At 40.2% G+C, this 10,551-nt stretch overlaps 1 protein-coding gene across 6 annotated transcripts in view; it reads left to right on the forward strand.

Annotated features, from left to right (window-relative positions):
- The window catches only part of TENM4 (teneurin transmembrane protein 4), a 591,710-nt gene that overhangs the window by 187,242 nt on the left and 393,917 nt on the right, over positions 1-10,551 (forward strand). The window lies entirely within an intron of this gene.

Here is a 10,551-nt window from a genome sequence, read left to right on the forward strand (position 1 = left end):
TAATCTGCATACTCTACAGGTAGACAGGGATCAGCTATTCACTCCACAGCCCAAAATGCCTGAGGCTCTTGTCTCTGCTTATATCCATTAGAGGTAAACCAAGGCTGATTATAGGGAACACTGTACTTCTGATCATGTCAATGAGCATAGCTAGCAAGTGTTCTGGGGGCAGATTCTCAACTCATTTGCATTGGTGCAAATCAAGAGTAATTGAGTTATTCCAGATTCAGAGCAGGCGAACTGCCTAATAGGATTTTCTGTCTCAATAAAGATATTATTGAATTCAGCCAGTGACTCTGTTTTGACACTGTTTTCCTTTGATTTTATGCTGATACACAGTGTTTAGCATTGGTTCAGAGTAAAGTCTACATGGTGTAGACAAGGATACTTTGGAAGGAAGTACATTTCAGTTGCAGTTCTGGGATCACTTATTTGCTGGACAGGGTGTTCAGCAGTTACTCCTAGAAGAAGAGGCTGTTTCCAGCAGGTCACATACCTGCCTGCTGGTCCCAGTCTAACCCAAGCTCCAAGGAAACCAGTAACCCCCTGTGGGATGATCACTCACTGCAGAAATGGGTGAAGAGAAAGGCATCTCATGCAGCAGAATGACATTAGGCTGAGAGATAAAGGGCACTCTTTTTTTAAAAAAAAAAAGAAAAGAAAAAAACCAAACTTGACAGATGATTTAAAAACAGAAAATTCTTCACATGACCCTTTAAGACAACATAAGCCTCTTTTTGTTTCCTGCCTATTTCAGTCTGTTCCTGGTCAAGAACGCCACAGCTAATAATTGTGTCAGAAAACCTTCCTGTCTGAAAATGATCTCTTCCTAATGGATAGATGATTCCATATGGTTTCATATGTCATAGATGGAGAGAGAACATATTGGACAACCGGCCACAGCTGGCAATTCGTGTTAGTGCCATATGGATAAATGAGAGAGCTCTCCTGCATTGTGTATTTCAAGTAAACCATTTATCTAAACAGGTGCTGACCCACTGGGAATGCATTTTTATGGTCAAGCTTGCAGCATGCAGCGACATGAGCCGCTCTGTTCACCCCTCCTATGTCTGCAGTGCAAACCCACGACATTTATGTATCACTTGCCTCCATTCTGCATAACTCCAATGTCCATAAAAGCACACCTGGGCAGACTCTTTGTAAACGAGACCTGAATCTGGCTCACTCAGCTGTGTGGATATTACAAGACCAGTCTCCTAAATCCTCTCTGGGAAGCAGTCTGTGATATTCACTTCTAATAGATATTACTATTATGAAGGGGATTAAAAACACCCACTTTATAAGGCTATATATATAAAGAATCAGACTTTCCACATCCTTGAGCTACTGTGCTCCATCCCTGATCCCAGATGAAATTTTTACACTCTTTTCCTCTCCATGCCATAATTGCTTCTTTGTCTAAACATGCTTCATTTTGGAATTCCTCTTGCTTACATTCCTAATATGTGTGGTTCAAGGTACTCGCTGACTGATTTATGCTGGGTTTGTGTGGCTCCCTTGGAAATGGAGCAGAACACATTCCATCCACCTGTGTAATAAAACCAGCTGGTGCAGGGTGGGAGCACTACAGCAGAAACAAAATTCACCTAAGTTTTGACACAGTTATCTGTCTCTCTATCAATTCCTCTGATCATCTGCGGTATTAAAATCATGCCTAGGGAGCAAGCCCTTATGAAAAAAAGAAAAATCTCTAATTATGCTGTTTATTCTAATTTTTCTGTTATTTCTGTGTCACTGCCAGCACCAGATACTGAGGTGAAGGAAAATGCTTTGTCTGCATTTCTGAGCAAGTATTTGGATAAGAGCACAGCCCTTTTAATATGATCCTAACATTCAGAAAGTTTTAATATCAGTGAAACTCTCTGGGCTCCTTCTGGAATCACTGAGTCACAGAATGGTCTGGGTTGGAAGGGATCTTTAATGGTCACCTAATTCTACCCCCCTGCATGGGCAGGGATGCCTTCCTCTAGACCAGGTTGGTCAGAGCCCTGCTGTTCTGACCTTGAATGTTTCTGAGGATAGGGCATCTGCCACCTATGTGGGCAACATGTGCCAGTGTCTCACCACCCTTGCTGTAAAAACTTCTTTCTACCTACTCTAAATCTACCAATTTTTAATTTAGATTCATTACCCCTTGTCCTATTACTACAAGCCTTACTCAAGTCTGTCCCCACCTTTCTTATACGCCACTTTTAAGTACTGAAAGGCTGCAATAATATTTGTCCTTTGCCTCTTTCCATCAGCTCTACAAGCACTGTAACTCTTGGTTTTATCACGGGAAGTAAGATTTGATACGAGAGTAAATTTAGTCAGTTTGGTGGTAAATCAATCTACAGTCCAAAGCTCAAGTAATTACTTTCATTAATGAGATTTGACTTGGATTCTCAATTCACAGCTGTACCAACCTTATGGTGTGCAAAGAGGGAAAAAGTTAGTTTGGGTAAGAAAATCAGGAATTCTGCAGTGGTTGGAGGAATAAGCCTCACTCCGTGCTTCTCCCTGCTCTGCAGTTTCTCATCACTAATAGTTCACTTGTGGCTCCTTGAGAAGTGAGAAAACAGAATAAACCTCAACCCAACACTATTTCTTATCTCCCATCATCTGCTCTGCTGTACCAACATCTAAGATGCCTGTTCCCTTGCATTTGTTAATTTGTGCTCATCTATTCCAGACAGGAGTAAAGCTTTCGTAGCATAACAGTAATAAGGCAGCTTAAAGAGCAAGTTCTCAGCTGTGTTCGGTGCACACTGTGCTGTGGGAGATTAAAAAGAAAATCAGAAAGTGCAGGATGGAGATTAAGATGGTTCTGAATTGCTGTGTAGAAGACTGAGTCCCCTTTGTGCCTCTTATCTGCTGTTTGAAGTACTGTTACTTAAGCTCAGTGTTAGGGGGGAAGGAAAAAAAAAGTCTTCCTGAGAGGATGTGAGAAGCCATTTCAAAAGACGATGCCTCTCCAGTAAATAAAGCACAAATGTTTCAGGTCAGCACTGAAATGGTGGATGAGATGGAGTTTCACCCGAAAGAAAACTAGTTCTGGTTGAACTGGAGGCTTTCAAATCTCCTGGCTGAGATAAAGAAGATCAAAGTGTTTAAACACGTTGATCCACTACTGAGGAAAATTTAGTGCTGGCAACAGACAGCAGCTGCAGTGTAGCTGGCGTGTCTAAACTCACAGCAGGGGACTAATTGCTCCTATGGATATAGGTTTGCTTTACAAAACCAGGTCTAAAGGATCGTCATTCTCACTCAGAATGATGGAAATCTATTGATAAGAGGTAAAATGCCAATCTACACTACAGCAACAGCAGGAGGGATATAGTCCTGGGAGCTGAGCTAGAGGGACACATGAAGATCCTCTGCTTTTATTCAGCTTCTATTGTGCAGGGAAAAATCCCATGAATTTACTCAAGATGATAACATTAGCTTGACACTCTCCTTGCTAATTAACTGAGGAAGAGTAGCTCAAGTCAAAACTTAATGTTATTTGTACAACATATTGTCCTGAGAGGTAGCCTGGATAGGGGGGCTGTTGCCATTAGAGAATTACAAATTTCTACAGAAGTAGAAATATAATTTTTATACAAGTTATTAACTGGGCAGGGATGGCATGGGATGGTAGTAAGGATGATAATAAAAAAATGATTCAGTGAACCATTCCCAAATTCAGTGAATTTTTTCCTGGTACAAACACAGCTGTAAAGACACTTGTGACAAGTCAGGCCAAGGGGCTGTTATGGCATCTCATTAAACATGTTTCCTCTTGCTGTCCCAGCACATGACAGAATGTGTGTTCCTGATTTAGGAAGGGGCTAAATAAAAAGAAGGTCTGAATTGAGGGTTAGTGATGGGGCTTTTCTCATGGCACAGAAGCTGTTTCTAGCAGAGTTAGGAACTGGGTGAGACCTTTGCATTAGGCTGTGAATATTATGAGGTTTGAGTTCTTCTGAATGTCCATTTTTTATTTATTTTAGGGGAAATTAAAAATGCTGCAGTTGTTATCCACAGCATCTTTCTTACAAGGTACCATCATCGGTACTCAGTAAAAACCAAAGGCAGCTCAGCCACCCCAGTCTTTCCAGTTGAGAAGGAGAGACATCTTGGCTCTGGGAGGAAATTAAATACTCCTGTGCTGAGTCACTACAGTACAGTACAATATACCAATCTAGCTCCAGCTGTTCAGCCCCCATGTGCTATTTGTAATTCTTTTGAGAACAGAAAATTTCACTACATGCATATATATGTGTGTGTGTATATATGTAGATACATTTGTCTGTGTGTGCATGTGTGTCTATGTCCAGCCACATAAATTAAAGGTGTATGCTTTGACCTTTTTTAATATCACCTCATTCTTGGGATTTTCCAGAAGTATCTCAGTTAGTCACCCTGGGTTTTCAGAATAGGCAAAGTAGAAAGCATTCAGAGGCCACAGACTTCTCCTATCTTCACAAATTAAAACCTTTCCATAGTTCTAACCTTGATTGCTCCCTTGCAGTGGGGACCCTCATTAAATCCATTCAAATGTCAATATGCTGCTTAAATACAGGGGGTGAATTCTTCCATGGTTTCCAGAGAGGACATCACAGCATACCTACATCTGCCTCAGCATGAGGGCCAGCAGAACAGCCTACCAGGGCACCCAGCAATGGGGTAGACATAACATGTTGTGGGCTGCAGAGGTAGGATACAGCTACGAATGAATTCTCTGATGAATTAAAGGTTTGATTCATTTGGGATGTCCCGGGACACCCAACCTAGCCTTTCTTTGCTGATTTGGAAAGGTGCAGGTCTTAAGTGTTGTGTCTGACCCACCAGCCCAGAAGAAGTCTGACATAGGTGGTGACATCTCTCCGGGTCAGAAGCCCCTTTGGTTAGAGCCAGGTAAACCACTGCTCATCCCCCTTTGGGCCTGTTGAGTCTTGGGGCGTGATCACATTGAGCTGGAGGCAGAGGCACAGGAGTGGGAATCAGATGTCCCTACATGATCCACCTGGAGTGTTTCCCTTTCTCAACACCTTCCCCAGCAGGGTTACACCACCAGGAAGGGAGAAGATGAGGAGCACAACCTCTGACACAGAAGCACTCAGATTCAGGAGCAGTGTCCCTGCCCTCAGTTCACATCGTACTGCTCTTATTAATGCAACAGCCAGTCAATTGAGACCAGTAAATCAATTGCAGATTAAGAAATAGGTTCAGAAAAACATTTCAGGCCCCCAAATGGTGCAGAATTATCTAACCCAGTCTACCTCTTTGTCTACTCCAGCAGCTGCATAACTTTTCAATTTCTGAGAAAACAGCTTTTCAAAATATGTTCAAATATTATTTAATGTCCATTTCAGGCACCATTAATTTGATGCAATGGTTTTACTGAGAGCTTTCACTTTGTACATCTTGTTAATCTTTTGCGTCTGGCATTTTGTATTCTACCCTTAAGAAATTTGCCAAGACAGACTTTTCAGTGGATTTTTTGAAGATTTTTTTACTATCAGTGGCAAGTGGCATAACAACTTTGCAAGGAAGCCTCACTTCTCCTCACCAGTTCCAAGCCAGAGTATGTCTAAGTTCAGACATACAAATAACTTACAAAACGATCAGATTGGATCTGTAAGGTGAGGTGCAGGAGTACTCAGAGTTTACAAGAAATGTGGGGTACATAAAGCTTAGTTCAAAATTTCCAGCCTTTATTAGGGTCAAGTTTTCCATCCTTGAGGTCAATAGCTGTGCTCCTCTAAACTTCTCAATGTCAGCTTACCTACCCACTGGCAAAAAAATAGGGGCAGCAATTACCCATCCTCTGAAAGCTTTGGAAGGGTTTTGGATTAGATCAGCAATAGATAAAGGGGAAAACTATTCCTTCAGTTTAACAGCTTTAATGAAAAGTGTATTGATGGTCAAATTACGTTTTATTGCTGGTCAAGGCTCTGCTGAAAGACCTGAAGCCACTACAGAATCAAGGAACAATTACAGAAACATCTGTTGTGAACTGGGCAACACACTGTGATACTTTTCTAGGCAATACAAAAACTCTTTCTTTTACAATGACATTTTAAATACGCGGTTCAAATAGGCCAGAAGAAATGTTTTTACTTATTAAATGAACTCAACAGAAAAAATATTTTTTTCCCACAGATAAATGAAAAAATGATCCAGAAGCCAAAGATGACTTTTTTTTTTTCTTCCACAGTAGACCAGGAAAATATTTATTTTGGCCATGCTATTGCACAAAAGGCATATTTTAATGCTTTGGATTTTGCTATATGGATTATGAACATGTCAAAGCAAATTTTGCAGTAAGATCCAAAAAAAGGTTTCACAAGTGCAAGAATGATGGCTTTCTAAAATGTTTGCAAGCCTTGATCAGATGGATACTGAATCCTAAAATGTTTTGTGTTGGAAGGAACCATAAATATTGTCTAATTCCAATCTCCGTGCCATGGCAAGGACACCTTTCCCTAGACCAGGTTGCTCAGACCTCCATCCAATTTGGCTTCAAACAATCCTAAGGAGGAGGATTCCACATCTCTGGACAGCCTGTTCCAGTGCCTCATAGTATGTGTGCGTTAATTTTAAACCCTGGAAGTAGAAGATTGATTTTTCTGTGAGAGAGAAGTTGCTGCCTTTTGATACAACTTCTTTCTCCACCTGAAATCTAAGTCCAATGAGGGAAACTTCCAAAACAGAAGCAGCTCAGTTAAGGTTGCAACTTTGCAGGCTGACAGAAATGCCCTGTTTCTTTGCTCCAGTTGCCCAGAACAGGTATTTTGTCCTTGAGTTCTCCTGGCTTGATAAAATAAGTTACTTACTAAAAGTGTTATTGTGGTCTATTGGAATATTTTGAACAGTGTCATTACTGAAATCCTGCACAGTCTTTGTCAGTGCAACAATAAAATTAATGGCTGGTGGAGTGGTTATTCATCTGCATTGAGAAAGTGTAGCTTGGGGTGAGACTCACTGACTGGTAACTCGTTCAATGAAAACTAGACATGTAACTTAGTCTAGGCCATTAGCTCTTTAACTTCTATTATGCAGATGTCTAAAGTTACCTGAGATACATCTCTGATGACCAATGCATATGCAGGCAAATGAGACTTAGGTATGACACAGTTAAAAGTAGAACATGAAAGCTAATTTTTCGCACAAAGGATATCTGGTGATCTTGCAGCAAGTGAGAAAAAAGAGCTTGGTATGCAAAGAGTACAGCACTGCAATTCATTGATGAACATTAAAATATAATTCTTCTGGGATACATTCTGCATCCTTTACTTGTGTTATCATTTCCTAGAAATCCAATTTTTCACTTGAAATTACTACACACTGAGAAAATTATCTTAATCCTGAGAAGCTTCTACTGTGCAACCTTCTTGTTAACCTGCTCTATAAGCCACTTAAAAGACAGCTTCACCCTTCTTAAAGAAAAAAAAACAAAAAAACAAAACCATAAAAAAAAAAGACAAACCAAAGAAAACATGAGACAAAATACACTGAAACAGCCCTTACAATGGAACTGGAACAGACTCGGATGTGCAAAACACTCCACTGGACACCACTCTGGCTGATGAAGTTAAGAATTGCCCACTTCCCTGGGTAGCTTGTTCTAGTGTGTGACAAGTCTTTCAGTGAAGAGATTTCCCCTGATATTCAACATAAACCTCTCCTGGCACAATTTGAGGCCATTTCCTCTTCTCCTGTTGCTTGTTACCTGGGAGAAAAGACCAATCCACACCTTGCTAAAATCTCCTTTCAGGGAGTTGTAGAGAGTGAAAAGGTTATGGTGGTGGTTGGGCTTCAGTCACTGCAAAGCAAAATGCCATCTTACAGAAAAACATCCTTTGGCTCTGCATAACCCAAATAAACTCTCTTCTGCTTTCATTTGCTGCCTTTTGGAACACGCCTATGATCTCCAGGCACATCAGCCGTGCCCTTCTGTTCTCCGTGGGGGAACAAAATAATGAGATGTTGTCCTGTGAGCAGGGCTTCATTTGGGAGGATGATTTTTCAGCTCACTTCTGTGTGTTCTGTCTCTGCTTCCTGCCTTGCCCCACTTAGTTGCCGTGTCAGCATCATCACTTACAGCACAGGATGATAATGGAAAAGGAGCTGGAGAGAAATGTGCAGCACAGACACAATCAGAAGCAACAGCAACCAGTATATGTAGGCATATGTGTATTTAATCCTGACCCTAAGTGTCTCTAGCTCATCAGACTGTCCACTGCCCTCTGAAGGAACACTTGGCTTCAAGCACATGTTGAAGCTCTGCTGTCCCCAGTGAGACTTAAACGTGTGCTTAATGGTAAATGGTAGATATCTGCTAAAATAATTCTTCACAGGTGGAACATGTATAACTGCTTAGTGGGTGCTCCAATCAGGACCAAAGATGGGGACTAAAGTACTCTTGGCCAGACATGCCAGTTAGTGTGAATGTCCTTGGTGAGGGTCTTTCCTCACCCTCCCCCAGGCAGCCAGGCCACCTATGACCATTTCTTGTGTCTTTGAGGTTGGCACTAATTGCCATCTCAGGAAAGGTGTTTTCTCACAAGGTGGGCACTGTCATTAGGAACTCATTTGATGCCACACTAGTTCAGGGGAATCTCACCTACTGTGAGTTAATCAAAGCAGGACACCAGCTAGGAAAAGCTCTGCTCTTTCCAGCTCTGAACACTGCTTAGACCCTTCAGTTGCTTTTTGAATATATGATACACTTGGAAACAACATATTGGAAAAACCCCCAAGCAAGCAAACTCCAAAGCAATCCAACCATCAGAAGCCTGCACTAAAGAGCACAGGTGGAAAAATTTTTTTCTTTCCTTGTGTGCGGTCCCTGATGCAGATGCCTTGTTTTCACAACACTTCTAATGAAAGCATTTTTATTTTTGGATGCTCTTTAGGGTACAATGTAATACATCAAAATAAATCATTGCATCGTATGCCTGCTACAAATGAAAGCTGATGCACCAAATGTCAGGGTTGCTTGTTTTGATGAATCAATGAATATTGACAGTTTTGCTAACTGTGGAGGAAAGAAATGGCAGTGGAAGGGAAATGTTGACTTGATACAAATACATAAATATATAAATAAAATTTCAATAAGATCATGCAGATTTAGTGATGATATTGTTTCAGAAAAGGTAAAATGTCTCCTTGTGCTTTAATAGAGAAACTATGTATCTTTTTCCCCTCCCGTATTTTCACTTATTAAATGAATTCAGCAATTACCATCTTTGAAAAGGCATTCATTTCAGCTATTGTGGAGAAAACTTCTGATCAGACCAAGAATATTGGCTTCAAGGCCGCTCTCCTTCCTGTGAGACAGGAACTATCTGTGTGATAAATTAACTGTGGGTGATTGCTAAGTCTTTAATGAGAAAAAACATGCTCTGTTGGATTCAACCTTTCATGTGAAAGCTGTTTGGGACCTTACTGAAAGGAATGTGTTAATCAAGAGTAAAGCATAACTACAGTCTTGTCAGTGGACACAAGTGAGAAAGCCTGGTGAAAATGAGGTTCAAGTGAACTCAGAAAAAGAGCCCAAAAAAATAATTTTTCTGTGCTGTTTTCTGAAAGCTTGCTTTACCCTGCACAGTGATTTATGACAATTGGAATCTCACTATTTCTGCAATTAATATTACTGGATGCATCCTTTTCAGGGGAATGTTAATCATAATAATGCAAATGGCAGTATTATTGCAGCTATGCTTCAGAGTTTGTATTTCATACTGAGCCAAAGGTTCAGTACCCAGCATCATTCTCAATGGAGCATTCACATTGTATGGATAGATGGATGTGCACCAAAGGTAAAATAACTGAATTAATATAAGCCAGAATAATAGGCCTGGCATATAGCTTCCCATTTTCCCCTTTTTGCTGTAAGGATCTGATTTTCAGCCTTTTTAAACCAATAATAAATTATAGCAATGCAGTGTTAGTTACACCTTACAGAAGTGGTGTAGAGTATAAATTGCACTCATGATGGACTCAGATTAAGTTTCTTATGTTTATTTTTAGCAAGGCAAAAGTAATTCATTTCCAACTGGGCCATGTTTAAAACTTTGGAATGAAAAAACAGTGTAATTATTTCCTAATATGAAGAGAATATTGGTGATAATATTTTATTCTACATATATTTTTGCACTAAATATATTAATGGGAAAGGAAGAAGCAAGAACACATATTAATTTGGACACATGTTTAAAAGATATAATGAATATTTATAAATTTTGCTCCTGCAAATATTTTCTAAATTGTCTTCTTCGTATTGTTACCTCCCTCTGTGTTCCCTTAGATAACTTCTAAGCTTATGATTAGTTTCTTTATGATTGCTGATGCTTCTGGAAATATTTGGTTCCTTTCCTTTCCCCTTTCCTTTCCTTTTTCCTTTCCTTTCCTTTCCTTTTTCCTTTCCTTTCCTTTTTCCTTTCCTTTCCTTTTTCCTTTCCTTTTTCCTTTCCTTTCCTTTCCTTTCCTTTCCTTTCCTTTCCTTTCCTTTCCTTTCCTTTCCTTTCCTTTCCTTTCCTTTCCTTTCCTTTCCTTTCCTTT

The sequence above is a fragment of the Parus major genome, chromosome 1 (genome assembly GCF_001522545.3).
Source record: "Parus major isolate Abel chromosome 1, Parus_major1.1, whole genome shotgun sequence".
Taxonomy (NCBI): Eukaryota; Metazoa; Chordata; class Aves; order Passeriformes; family Paridae; genus Parus; species Parus major.